Genomic DNA, 14,539 nt, shown 5'->3' with positions numbered 1-14,539 from the left:
GCAAGGGGCTCCAGCACAGCAGTGGGGCTTTGGGAGCACCCAGCACTGCCTGGCTGCATGACAGCTTCCCACCATGGGAGGAAGCGGCTCTGAGCTCCCCGTGAACAGGGAAAATCACCTCCACGCCATCGTGGATCCGCTATGATTAAAACCACAGGTCTTTAACTTGGTCTTCCATCAGGTCTTCGAGAAGTCCCAGCAGATTACAGCATCCCTCTGCTTAGCCATCATAATGACTTGCAGGTGATTAGCTTAACCAGCACTTTGCCCAATTCAATTTCCACGGATGGCCCATACGTACCACGAAAGACGCTCACATTAATTTTTACATAATTAACTCAGGAATGACCCCAGTGCAGATGAAATAAAACCTCAGTTCCTCCCGGGCAGCGCAGCGCTCACCTCAGTGCCCCAGGATGGCAGGGCTGGGGGGCATGCTGAGGATGGGGGTTGCAGCCCAAGGGGCACTTGAGGAGGGGGATGGGGGGGAAGGGCACCAGACCCACACTTTCTGCCCCACAGCGCTGCAAGCGGTGCATCTTTTGGGGTGTGGGAGCTCCCTGGTGCTGCACCATTAGGAGCACAGAGAGTAAAAGCCCAGTGCCAACCATAGGACCCTGGTGCACTGCTGTGAGGTTCTCCGTGTCCCCTGTCCTGACCCCACCGCACAGAGGACGGCACTGCACGAACCGATGTGTGTGATTATCCCCCAGGCAGTCCCCTTTGGGGCAGCAGCAGTTACTCACTTCTACTGTAATTTTAATTGGTGAATGAACGCGATCTTAGAGGAGACAAAGCCTCATTCTTCTCTCCCTTGTAACAGTTTAAATCAATACTTACCCGAGGCCGCGTGGAAATATTTAATGAAAACTGTTTTGACAGAAAATTGGATTTCTGATGGGACAAAATATTTGTCTTCAATGGAAGAGTCAAGACTTTGCAGAAAAGCCAAAACTTGTTCAACGTTTACCAAAAGGTCACAGCACGGAGCACAGCCATCAGCCTCGCGCATCCACAGCGGCCAACACAGGGACAGCGCGGCGGCTCGCATGGAGCTGCATGGCTGAGACACGGCATGGGCTGCAGGGTGTGGGCCAGGAGGGTGACTCCCCGCTGTGACTCACCCAGCTGTGCCACACACAGGGGCACGTGGTGCGTCCTGAACGGCAGAGCAGGAGCTGGTGCAATGGCACAGCGTGCAGCCAGCGCACACAGCACAGCAAACGGCATGCTGGAGGGCTCTGCCTTGCATTCACCTTGAGGTGAAATTAGTGATGGCAAAAAAACCTTACTCAGGTCTTGGCTAATGATTATCCCATTAAAGAATCAGCTGACATAATATCATTTGGTAGTTTTATAAACCTCAGTGACAACAAGACTGATGGGACCTAAAGCCCTGACGGCTCGCCTGCCCAGAGGAAAGGAAGGCACAAAAACTTGCTGTTCTACTGTGCTGCAAATTTTGCCGTGCTAAAATACCCAACCGGCTCTGGGAACCTTTGTGCATCTCCAGAAACCCAGGCAGGTTTGTAGCACTGACACCACTGCGGACAGCCCAGAGAGTCACACACGTAAAGAATAACAACAAAATAAAAGAAAAAAGACAAAAGAGAAGTATGCACGCTGCAGCTCCTCCCGCTGCCCCTCACTGGCACTGCACACCATTCACTGGGCAGCAGGACAGGTGCAGCTCCTGGCATGCAGCTGCACAGTGCATGCTCACTCTGCTTTGCAAGATGCATCGCTGCAGCACGCAGGCCTGCAAGTCGCTGGCTTGCACTGCTGGTGTGTAAATGCATGGGTCTGTAACATACATAAGCACTCAGACATACATATCTACATATACACGTATATATTTTTACAACTTCACCAAAAATTGAGTAAATCAAATGAAACATTGTCCTAAGGCACCACTGTATGCCTGGCATTCAACATTCTGCAACACTGGGGGGAAAAAAAAAGCATTAAAAAAAAATTTGCTCTCCCCCCCCCCCCCCTTGCCTGGGTGTCATGAGCAAGAAATGAGCAGCTGACCTGAGTTTGAATTTAGAGTGTTCATTAATAGGATATTATGCCATATGCTCAGCACACTGTCTTTTTTTTTAATGCAGCCGCCAATTTGAGAGAATTTCTAATTAGTAATGGTATAATGAGAGTATTCAGAGGCTAATGTGGTGGGTGGGGAAGTGAAATAGATTGCTCGGTGTGGACTGGAAATATTTCTGTTCAAATTCCTGGTGAAATAATGACCCGCCGTAAAAGGCTGCAATCTTTGACAAATGAAGGACGTTTGGGGAGGTTACATTAACTGCAGAAGGAGCATTTATCAGGCTGGGGGGAAAAGGTGAGGCATGTGGGGCTGGTCAGGCTCAGCGCAGGGATGCCCGGCGAGGAGAAGACGTGAGCTGGGGCTGGGCTGTGGGGTCACCCAGCAGAGCAGGGCATGCTGGGGGGGGGGGGAGATGGGTAATCCTCAGCCCCATGCGTGCAGAGTGGATCCCAGCGGTGGTTCTGTGCCCGACACCGGGTCATCCGGAGCACCCGCAGTGCCTTTGAGAAGTGCTTTTGCAGTATATTTGGGGGTCAAACCATTTAGATCTGCTCTGTTAAGGGAAATTGGGACTAATGAGGCATGGATGCAGGTTGGTGTTTTGTGGGGTCTCGTTGGTACAAATCACTCAATGCTTTTTGAATAGAGCGTTGCTCGGAGGTTTGCGGGATGCAGAGAGCCACATCTCTGGGCAGCACCCGTGTCTGCTTCCCCAGGGAGCCAGAGCCACACACAGCATGGGGGAGGGCCGGGAACAGGGGAGTCCGCCCTAACACCATCCCTGCAGGCACTCAAGGCCAGGCTGGATGCGGCTCTGGGCAGCCTGGTCTGGTGTTGGTGACCCTGCCCATAGCAGGGGGTTGAAAGTGGATGATCTTTGAGGTTCTTTTCAATCCAGGCCATTCGATGGTTCCACGATCAATCTGCACTAACCCCAGATTTCACCTCCTCGCCCACCAGGCACTGCACTGACTGTGATCTCCCAGAGCAGAGAAGGAACAGGTTTTGGTGGCTTGCACAGCCAGGCTGTGACACAGAAAGTGCTCCCCGGCCCACACAGTCCCTGCCAGCCTCGGGATCACCTCCCCCGTGCAGCCCCCACACAGGAGGCAGGGCACCCGCAGATCCCTCAGATGAGCCTAAATTCATGTGCCTTTCGATTGGACCAATTAGATCCTTAACATCACAGGAAATAATTTTTTACTAATGATTAAGCTGAAAACCAGGAGTTTTCCTCTCCTGTGAAACGCTTTTATTATGTGACCACATTACTTCTAAGAAAGCCATAAAGTTCTACGACAGCGAGGTCTCTCTGGTGCCGCCTACGCTTTGCATGCTGTGACCCACGTGAGCTCTACAGGAACAGCTGCCCCAGGAAGGGAGCAGCCCGAGATGGGCAGTGACAACGAGCCCAGCATCACCAGCACAACCCACCTGGGAAGCAGTTACCATCCGGCTCCCCAGCATCCATTCAATGGTGAACTCATAGCAAGAGGGCCCTGCCCAGCCCCGCTGCAGCACAGTGACGTGGAAATAGGGGCCAAAGCCTTCAGAAAGCAAAGATACCCACGGGCTCCATCAGCGTGGGCAGAGGGGGTCTGGGCAGAGCCCGAAGGCAGCACCTGCAGGAGCAGCCCTGCACCACACCAACCCTGTGCTGGAAATTAAATATTCATCACGCTCATATTAGATCCGGGAGCACCTTTTAGGAAGAAATAAATGAGATTTGCTTTAAAAGAAGGAAAAAGGCACAGAGGCCGTGTAGAACCACGCCACGGCTTCATAAATAATATGTTTTTTGCGCCAACACTCAACAATTAAAAGGCTTAAGATCCGTTTTGGAGAATGAATCACGTTTAAATTCATTCTCCTGCCCTCATCCATGTGCCATAGAAAATTAATGCATTCACCCAATGTATTTTTAGAAGGGATTTATTCCTCACTCTCACACCAACCTTATTTTCCGGAGTAATAAATGTGAGCGTGAAGTATAAGCAAGATCTTTTTCCTTTCTTTAAAGTAAATCTCCACTGTGATGACAGCCATATGCAAGCACATCCAGCCCGGCGGGTCCTCCCTTCCTCCCAGGCTGTGCCCTCTGCACCGACTGCCTGCCCACGGGCAGGGAGCACACCTTGGTGCTGCCACCTGCGCCAGGATGGGCTGCTGCCAGCAGCACTGCCGTCTCGCAGGGAGTGTGATGCTCCTGGCACCTTTGGGTAACCAAGGGGAGGGCACGAGGGGTTACCAGGAGGCAGCAGCTCTGTGATGCACCCCCTGCTCCACCCTCCTGCACCGCATGCCGCCACACACCTCACCCAGCTCATTTCACAGCCCATTAGCAAGAAATAAATATTAATATAATATGATATTATTCTGATGAAAGTGAAAAATGTGACTATAATAAGGCTATCGTGTTCTACTGGATTAATACGCCTGTTAATTACCAGCAGTTCCTGTGGTCTTCAGCCTAACGGATGGCCCTGGGTGAGCAGCACGGCTCTCATGGCAGGGAGGTTCCCTGGGCACACGGGTAACCCAGTGCTGGTGGCCTATCTGCACTGCTGCCATCGGGAGTGGTACAGGGACAAGGAGCAGCCATCAGCATGTCCCACCATGGGGACCTGTGGTGGATATGGTGCTTGGGGAGCACCCCGGGATGTGCCTCCTTACTCCTGTGCTTCCACATCAGCATTGGGCAGAGGGTGAGGTCGCTGCAGGGTGGTTCTGCAGCCCCAGTGAGTGCAGGGGACGGCCCTCTGGGCATGGAGAGCGTTTGGTTTTGCAAAAGGAAAGCAATGTTCCTCTATCTGACCCCAAACGAGACCTGCTACTTCATTTCAAAAACCTGTACTGCCAAAGGAGGAGATGGGAGGTGCAGTAATGAGCCAATACCTTTAAGGGGATCAGGAGATGAACAGTGCTGTTGATGCAACAGATATTGGCAGGGCAGCCCCAGGGCTGAGTGGTGCCACGCTCCATCCCATCCCATCTCATCAACCTCTTCTGCCCCATCCCACCCCATATCATCTCCTCCATCCCATCCCAGCCCATGTCATCTCCTCCATCCCATCCCATCCTATCCCACCCCATGCCATGCCATCCCACTGTGCCCATGCTTTGCCTGGCAGCTAGTTGTTTAGGAAGTTTGGCTGGTTTTCCTTTGCACAGCCTGGTGCTGCTCATTTTCAGTTTGCTAGAAATGTTCTCCAGCTGAATACTGAGCGAAATAAATTCAAATCCTACTCTGCAAATGACACTGCACATAAATATTCAGTAAATTAGCAGCACACTTTTATAGATTTATCAGTCATTGCTGGCACAGAATGACAGGCAATGTTGTAGCTGAAATATTAATGCTGACAAATTAATGATTTCTGAGTAAATGATGTCATTTTTGCACCGTTTCATTAAAATTTACTCACTTTCAATATCAGCTTCATTTCTACGCCAAAAAAAAATTAAAATCATTTTCATTCTCTTTCTCTCTTTCCCCTTTTCCTTAGGAGCCCATTTTGAACCCGAAGAGCATAAATTCCCCATCCCTGCAACTCCGAGGAAGGATCGGGACCGGAGCGTGCCCAGGGTGAGGGGGCAGAGCTCCCGTGTCCCCATCCATCCCTGTGGGAGCGCAGGGCAGCAAGGGGTGCAGAGGGCCCTGGTATCCCCAAGCAAGGGGCGAGCAGCTCCTGGCAGTTTGGAGCACGGGGCTGTTCCAGCCCTCAGCACGATGCACTGGGTGCTTTTTGGCAAATTACCCCATCAGCAGCCTGCCCGCCCCGCCTGGCACCATGGGCAGGACTGGTGACATCTCTGACAGGTGACTGACAGCGATGGATAAAAAGTGGATAAAATAAAGGGGGGAAAAAGGGAAAAAAAAGAAGACGGAGAAAGAGAGAGAGGGGGAGAGAAAGAACCTCGAGAAGGCTTTACCCAGGGTTCCCTGGGCTGAGCTATATCAGTCAATCTCCGGGCTAATTCGTGTCAGTACTTGTTTCCTATCTCCTTGAGTCTCCAGCGGAAGGTTGATAAAATTGAAGTGGAAATGAAGTTGGATGCACAGGAGGATACATACAACAATAGCCTGGCGAAATGGGTTTGTATCCCTGATACACTCTTTGGAGCATCAGGATTGGTGGTGACCTTGACAGCGTCCTTGGGAGAATAAAGTGAAATAAAAGGGAGAATTTCTATCTGGGAGAAGGAATTTAAGCACAGCGCTGCGTGTGCCACATGGGCTTTGTCTCACGGACCTGGCTTATTTATCCAGAGGGAATTTGTGTTTGCACAAGAGCTTCCCAAGCTGTCTGAGATGCACGGAGCCAGCCTCGCTACCGCACTGCGAGACACTGCTTGTGAAAAACCCTCCATTGCCTCAACTGGCTGTGGATGAGCGGGAGGTAACTGGTCACAGTGTGAGGGCAGGGTCCCTCCAGCCATACATCCTGATTCCCTGCAGGCTGCAGACTGTAGAGGTGTCTGTTTAATGGCAGCAGATATCTTCCTTCAGCTGCCTTTTCTGTTGCAGATGTGCTGGACCTGAGGCTGGTGCTGACTCAGAGCTTGCAGGCTTGCTGTGTGCAGGCACGGCAGCACCGACAGCTCGCTCCTTCCAAACACAGGGCTCATAGGGCATCACGAGGTACCTCGGCTGGAGCATTTGGTAGCTGTAATTTGGTGGCACCGATGCGAGGTGGAACTGATGTGCTCCTCGGAGCGGTACCCCCATGGTGGGATGCAGCACCGTGCTCTGAAGTCACAGAGCTCCGGCTTTCCTCAGCAGAGATCCACGTGGGAGATGGATCAGAAGCAGCAGGCCTGGGGCTCCCCACCCAGGAAGAGACTTCCTCAGAGCAGGTGCAGAAGATGCAGCAAAATCACCCAACTTCCCCAAAACAAACGGAGCTCAGAGCGATGCCAGCGGTGATGACCATGGAAAACAGCACTGAGCCCCACTCCCTGCCCAGCCCCAGCCCGGGCTTTGGCTAATAAGAACCAGCTGGGTTTTTCCACTCTGATAGCTGTGAGAAACTGATGACAACCTGTTTGACCGCTGACCTCTGAACTTGACCCCCCGCTAATACCTTCAGCTGCTGATTGTCATGGGTGGCTGGCAGAGCCCTTTGTCTTTCGCTGTTTTGGAGTCCAGACAGATAAATGATTTCTATTTGTCCTTTGGCGCAACGGAAGAGCTGATCGATATTATCCACGAATGATGTCAAGGATTTGTCGCCACAGCTTATGAATGACAAAACACTACCCAAAAAAACACCTTTTGGGGCAAAAGATTGAAAGCTGGAAAGGTTTATTGATTTTTGCTTTCTTAAATAGCAGCTCAGGCCACAAAAGAGAAAACGAAAAGCTTTGTGTGCTAAAATGCAGCAAAAAGCTTCCTCGAGAACAACGATTAGATCAGCTCTTGCATTTAAGTACTGTGTGCCTTGCCACAGTCAACTGCTCAATTTTGTCTGCTAAGCCCACTGCAATTTCTGCTCATTTTTCCTTATTTCAAAAGCCCTCGTACAGTGAAATACCAGCCATGGAATAAAACACTTCTCTGCTTTTGCCCACTGGTCACTCGGGTTGAGCTGGTGCACCTCCAGGGTGAGCAGGCAGCTCAGCAGCACAACAGCTCAGGGAGCTGAACTTCTTCATCTCACTATTTTTGGCAAACCATTTCTTTCCCTGCAGACGCATTTTGTTCAAACACTTTTTGCATGCACTCAGCTGCGGTTCTACAAGCACCAGACAACAGGCTGTGAAGGCAGGATTGGGGTTTCCGATGCTGGAGGTGTCTGCACAGCGCTCAGGCACACAGCTGTGCTCCCTCACACACTGCCACCCCACCCCAAAACGAGTCCCTCGGGTGAAGTCAGCACATCTCTCTCCTGGGAGAAAGCCAACCTTCTTGCCAAACAAGTGAGAAATCCCCACAGCTCTCTGGAACCTGCAGGGCAGGAGGAGCTGCTGCCGCCTGCGGTGTAGTGGGGGAACTGGGGCAGTTCGGCATGGACAGGATCCAGTCACCAGGAGGCTGCAGCTCATCACTTTTTGGGCCCGTATTAACCACACGCAGAGCAAAATGGGCACATTTCTCATCCACAGCTTCACTCATCCCTGTTTCCCAGGCGGTTGCTCTCCACGGAGGCCACCTTACTGCATTCATTTGGGAGATGAAGGAATCCAGCCATCGATCCCTTTCACCAAGACTGTTCCAACTGACGTTACAATTTCTGGATTTCTTCCCTCCTTTTCCAAGTTCCACACTGCTCAGCTCTGTGGCCAAAGCAGCTCCAGAAGTCCCTGGATGAAACAGGAGAGGTTCTCCTGGCTCAGCGCCCTGCTGGAGGCTCAGTGAACCCTGCTTGGCTCTCGGGTGGGTGATGGATGCCCAAGAAGGGTCAAAGGGGTTTGGTTACAACGGCGTAACGCACGTCTCCAGGAAGTGCATTAGTTTGGTCTAAAAGGCTGAGATCAGCGGAGCGAGGCAGGGCTTTCCTCAAACACGCCTGATCCACGCAAATGAAGAAAGCTGGCAGCTATTTTGGCTCGGGAAGCCTGACCACTGAAAGGCGACAGCCCTTGGCCACGTTCCCACCATGAGGACAGAGAAGAGAAGAACGACACCTCACCTGTGGCTTGGGGTGAGTGTGGCAGAGCTCGGCGCAGTCCGGGCCCCGCTCCCACGACCCCAAGGAGCCCCACCAGCTGCTCGTACCCAGGGCCGTGCTATGAGGGCCCCGCGGTGCCCAGCTCCCAGCACTCCATCCCTCACCTCCCCCCTGAGCTCCGGCTTTGATCTGAGCAGCGTGTCCCGCAGCCCGTGCTGCAGGAAGTGCCTGAGACGCCGCATTGTATTGCGCGCACGGCGCTCGCCTCTGTTTGCACTGCTCGGGCAGCTTGACAGCTTGTTTCCCTAAATTTACAGGGTTTGTGTTTCGGGCACGTATTATTCATTATGACAGAATCCGAATTCCTACACAACATCCTGAATCAGAGCGTAAACTGATGTAAGCACCTGCTCACAAATGGGGTGTCTCCACTGCTGGGCTCCTCGGCAGAGGCTCCTTAAAGAGCACGGCCTGCTTTCTGTTTTCAGAACGGAGACTTCATCAACAGTGCCTTAAATCCAAACCCAGCCCCCAAATCGAGTAGATGGAGATTTTCTGGAGAACCTGGTCACAGCTTTCCTTTAAGTGATATTTAACACCACGCTTGGGGTGGCGAAGATGCGTTTAAGAAAGTGTTTTCTAATAAAATGTCTCCGAGCGCGGGGATTAGACATAATCCAATTGCTTTATCAAATAAAGATGCCATCATGGCCTTTGAAATACAAAGGCAGACGTTTCCCATCATCTATCACAGAGCAATCACGACCGGCACCGCTGCCACCTCCACCGCAGCACGAGGAGAGCTCGGCCACTGCTGCCCACCGTCCCACTGTGCTGCCCACCGTCCCACTGTGCCTGCTGGAGGGGCATTGAGCCCTGCCATTTTGATTTTCCATCTGCACTGCATCAAAGGCAACGACCCCTGTCAATCCCGAGACACAACCCATGTGGAAGCGCAGGAAATACCCTGCTTCGCTGCAGATTTGGCTGTGACAAATGTAATGCTTTCTTTAGGGTTCTGTTTGTTTAATTAAATTTTACGCACGGATAAAACGTTTTGTGAAATTTCCACTGTGGGGTGTTGTAATTAAAACTGGCGAACTCGATACAGGCAACTATTGTAAAGCTGTCTTTGTCTGTGGGTTGAATGCCAGCAGTGACGCTGAGCTCTGCAGCCGGAGCTCAGTTTGGATGTGAGCGCAGCCCGGAGCAGCGCTGCCTGCTTGGAGGGGAGCTGCACTGCTGGGGAACCCGCATGGCTCTGCTCTAAAGAAAGGCCAAAACGGAAAGGCAAACCTGGGCAAAAACGGCTCCGAACTCTGTGAGGTCACCAACTTCCCTTTGATGCTCAGGATCTGCCGTGTTTTTCAAAGTGATCCAATCTGCCACTGACTGTCGTTGTCCTGTGGGTTGCTGTAAGAAGGTTTCTGGCTCTCGTTACTGCTCGAGAAATGACCTGGAAAGGGCATTTTGGGGGTCCTGCTAACGAACGTGCCATGCTATCCCACCAGAACCAATGACAAGAACAATCACAGGGACAGACTGAGGCCACAAGACGTTGCAATAGGCGTTGCATTCATTTTTAAGATGAAATTTCTTGTGAAACAGAAACCTGGCGTTGGAGCTCTGGGTTTGGATTCCATGGTTTCCCAAGGAACAAATGTTGCAGGGACAGACGGCCGTGGCAGCTCTGCCTACCCAGCCCCACTGCTGCACCCAGGGGCAGAGCTGCCCCACGGCAGGCACCAAGCACAGCTTAGACCCTAATTCTATACAACCAGCCTCCCTTCCATTCAAAATTGATTTTTCCTCCAAGTCTTTGTGCAAGCCCATGAATCAGCCCATGCACGATAGGAGAACGAGAAATAAAATTAGAACACATTTTTATGATACTGTTTCTAGAGCTGGCAGCAAAACCTCGGCGAGTCACCAACGCTCAACAGAGAAAACGCTTTCCCGTGAATTCTGCTCCACCCTTTGGCAGCACAGATCATGCAAAGAAACCCCATGAGGGTTCCTTGCTGGAAACCATGGTGCCCAAATGGGTGCAAAGCTTTCCCTCATCCCGCATCCCCACAGCTCTCTGCCATTTCAGCTGGACAAGCCGGAGCCTGCAGCCAGCAGCCCAAGCGGCTGGGCTGCGCACCACCTGTTTGAGCTGCCAAGTTATGTGGGAAAGCGTATCAATTAACGACCGTGATTATCTCATCATGCCTCACATCTGACCAAACACTCCTGGCCTGGACTAATCCCCTCGGAAAGCCGTGAGCCGGGTGCAGCAGTGAGCACCGCCTGCACCTCTTCGCCTCTGCGCTTCGGAGCGCTCGTGGCCAAGCAGTTTCACTCTGCAGACAGCAGGTATTTGGGTTCAATTCCCAGGAGCCTCCCATGTTCCTTTCTAGCTTAAAAAGCTGGGACGGCGGCCAGGAAAAAGGACCTTGTGTGACCTGCACTCAACCTCGGAGGAAAGTTACACAAACTCTTTCACGCTTCGCTTGGACCGCTGCGTAGGAGTTGGCCAAAACAATACTTTCCCTTGTGTTTGCCTACCTTATTAAATATCAATTAATATTTATGGCAGTTTATAAACAGTGCAGCTTTGGTTTCAAGGGTGCTTAGAAATCTGATCTCCTCCCTCCCCCCCCCCCCCCCCCCCCCCCCAGGAGCATTTCTCCTGCTCAGGGCTGCGTGGTGGGAGCACAGCATCCCATGGGCAGCACTGTCCCATCATTGCTGTGCAGAGGACCAAACCAGAGGAGGTGCAGAAGCACTGCCAGTCTGTTCTGCCTCTTTCCTCCCCTCCTCTATTGACACAGTACTTTGTTTTAAATTATGTTGAATTTAAAGGATTTTTCTGTACCCTTATTTCCCAGGAAGAGGCTTTCTACAAGGCTCCTGTTGATTAATTGGTGCTGGGCTCCTGCCAAACAAGGGAAGTTTCACATGTAAAGAGGAAATGTGCATCTCTCTGCCTGCCCATGCCTTCTCCAGCCTGTCCTACAAGCACACATCCTGCTGCCAGCATCCCCCTATCACACAGACCAACACCAAGGCTCCCATGGCCAAGGCTTCCCACCCGAGCCCTGCACTGCTCTTTGCCACGCAGCAAAAGCCGCCTGCAACAGCCGAGCGCAGGGAAATGACTCCCGCTCCTGCCTCCACTCCTCTGCTTGTTTTTACTGGATAAATCAACAGAGCACAGATCTTCATTGCCCTATTTTTCACAGTCCCTTTTAAATTTACTCTGTTATTCGTAGGGACTCGGGATACTTGCAGTTTAATAATATTAAAAAGCAGGGATTTCTTTTTGCCTGCCCTTGGCTTATCCTTCATACGACGCCAAGTACTGCGGTACACTACAGTAGCACTTGCTGCTGCTACAGCGGTAGCTATAAAATATTATAGAGCTTGGTTTCATTTTATCTTCCCAACACAGAGCACAGCCAGCACCGCCAACGCTGTGCAGCCATTTCTGAGGTGGAATTGAGGGCTGGGGGCTGAGCTGGTGCTCAGTGCTAGCATCAGTGCTGGAAGCCCTTCAGACAAGCAGAGCCAGGCCGTGGCCCCACGCCATGGGGATCCCAGGTGCTGGCTCCCACCCCGCATCACTGCTCACTCCGTCTGCCCATCGCCTCGATGGCAGGCAGTGTGACAGGCCGGCAGCTGAGCCCATCTCACAGCTTATCTGCAGGGCTATCGGGACCATCTGAAGGCGATTAGGTAAGCGGGTGTCGGGTTTAACGCATCAGACGAACCCGTGTGCTTGGCCTGCCAGACCTTGCAATCTGAGAGTTTAAGAAGAGAGGGATTTAGGGCTGGATTCCTTTCTGGGCTTCCAAAAATAAACTTTTAAAAAGCAACGTTCATTAGGAGGAACCGACTTTGGAACAACCTTCTGCACTGCTGCAAGTGCGAGGACTGGGGGTGACTGTATGGAACAGCCAAGAAAAAAAACCAACAAACCCAAACAATCCCCATCAGCACATAGACTCCTTAATCTCACGCACAGTTATTTTTCATTCTTTCTCTCCATGTTCGCCTCCAAAATCCATTGCCATTTAATCCAGAAAAGTAGCTATGATGTTTTAATAGCTCAGATCAATAGCAGCCCCCTTCCTCCTCTTTTTTAACCTCCGAAATTATTTTAGGCGAGGCTAGGTTCATTTTACCCTTATTTATTTATTACTTAATCGGTAGAGAACCCTGGAGGCAAAATAGCCTCGTATGCAAGAAAGATCAGATGCCAGGAGCAGCCACGGCACCGCCACAAATCAGTATGCAAACCGGCTCCGAGGCAGCGGCATAAAGGATCTCCCATACAGCACATGTGCTATTTGCTTACATTACTTAACACACTTTAACATGTATTTTTAAACAGAGCGATTGTTTATAAAAGCTGCCACGTGGACAAGCGAGGAGCTGATTCCAAACCATGATAAGAATTTATGCAGGGAAAGTGCATACACCCCAAACAGCTCCGCAATACATTTTTGCTCGTTAATGCATCCCCTGACAGATGCCCTGCCTGTCCAGCCAGCGCTGCTCCTACGTTTTTCTACTAAATATTTAGGCTTGTTGCTGTTTGTTATTATTTAAAGTGGTTTTTTTTTTTTTTGCTCTGGAATGGGGAAAAGGTGCTGCATGAGCCTCCAAGGAGGAAGAACTCCTCTTTGTGCAGACCTGTGCCTGCTGGAGGTCTGATGGGACAGGATGAGTGTCACTGCTCCCTCTGGGACCCGACCCAGCAGGCAGAGGTGCTGGCTGTGCCCTGGGCTGGGCCCCCCCTGCGCTCAGTGCCATTCATCCTCCCTGCTCACAGGGAGCTCCCAGTGGCAGCACGAAGCCATCTGTTACAGCCTTCAAAAATCACACGTGAGGAGTGTTAACTTTTTGAATAAGTTGCTCGTTGTTGGAGGTTTTCTTAAGCTCTATTTCTCCAATTCTAATGATTAAAGGATTCTCTCATTTCTTTTCCTTGTCCTTATGTAGGGAGACAGGTAATAGATCAATCAGAGAGCTGGCATTAAGATGTCACTTTAACAATAGCTTGTTCTGAACCGGGAAAATAGTTAAGACTCAGATGAAAGATCTGGGCTGAGGAATTAGCAGGAGCCCCGTGTTGTGGGCTGCGAGATGGCAGATGGAGAACGTGATATGGGCGTCCCAAAGGAAAGGAAGGGAGGGGACAGCCACTGAGGTGGTCACATCCCCGCAAGGATTACCCATCCCCTACCCCAGACACGAAGGGGTTCCGCTGCCCAGCACTGCGGAGGGGTGTCTGTGTGCCAAGAAACTCAAGGCTATGTGTCAGAAGGTGCATTTCTTTAATAAATAGTTTTGTTGTCCGGAGATATTTACAGCCCGTGTTGGCAGCCCTGCAATAACCCCACAGAACAGGGCTGGTTACAGAAAAACATTATTTGCCTTAACCAAGCATACTGTAAATTTTCAAGAGCCAGCATCCTGTTGAAAATGGGGCCGTGCTGTGTGCCAGTGCTTGATTTAGGGTCATGCACACCTGGCTGCTTCCTCTTCATCACCCTTCCGAGGGGCCCTCTCTTATTCTGGCGCTTCACCTGGGAAGTGAGTGGGGATTTCAGAACTTTCTATATTTTCTCAGTGCATTTCTGATGTTTCATACAGCTACGTGTACATATATGGAAGAGTAGGAATGATGCAGAAAACAGCAAGTTCTCGGGAGGAGAACTGCAGCAGGACAAGAGAAAACTCTCACAGCCACAGAGAGTCTATGCTTACAAAAAGTGGAGGACAAATGTCAGCCAAGAGGCAGCACCTGGAAACAGCGCCCCATGACCTCAGCTCTCCGACCACCGCGTCCTCCGGGGAAGAGGAAGAAGGAGCAAAGCAGTCAATGATT

General features: G+C 51.3%; 1 long non-coding RNA gene across 1 annotated transcript; it reads left to right on the top strand.

The window, feature by feature from the left end:
• Positions 1-4,341: 4,341 nt before the first annotated feature.
• On the top strand, positions 4,342-9,769 carry LOC107054811. The gene is made up of 3 exons (XR_003071235.2): positions 4,342-4,537; positions 5,557-8,694; positions 9,416-9,769. It is a non-coding gene; the product is annotated as an uncharacterized LOC107054811 (long non-coding RNA).
• Positions 9,770-14,539: the final 4,770 nt, after the last annotated feature.

This window comes from Gallus gallus, chromosome 19, assembly GCF_016699485.2.
Source record: "Gallus gallus isolate bGalGal1 chromosome 19, bGalGal1.mat.broiler.GRCg7b, whole genome shotgun sequence".
Taxonomy (NCBI): Eukaryota; Metazoa; Chordata; class Aves; order Galliformes; family Phasianidae; genus Gallus; species Gallus gallus.
This window is presented reverse-complemented; position numbering and strand designations above follow the sequence as displayed.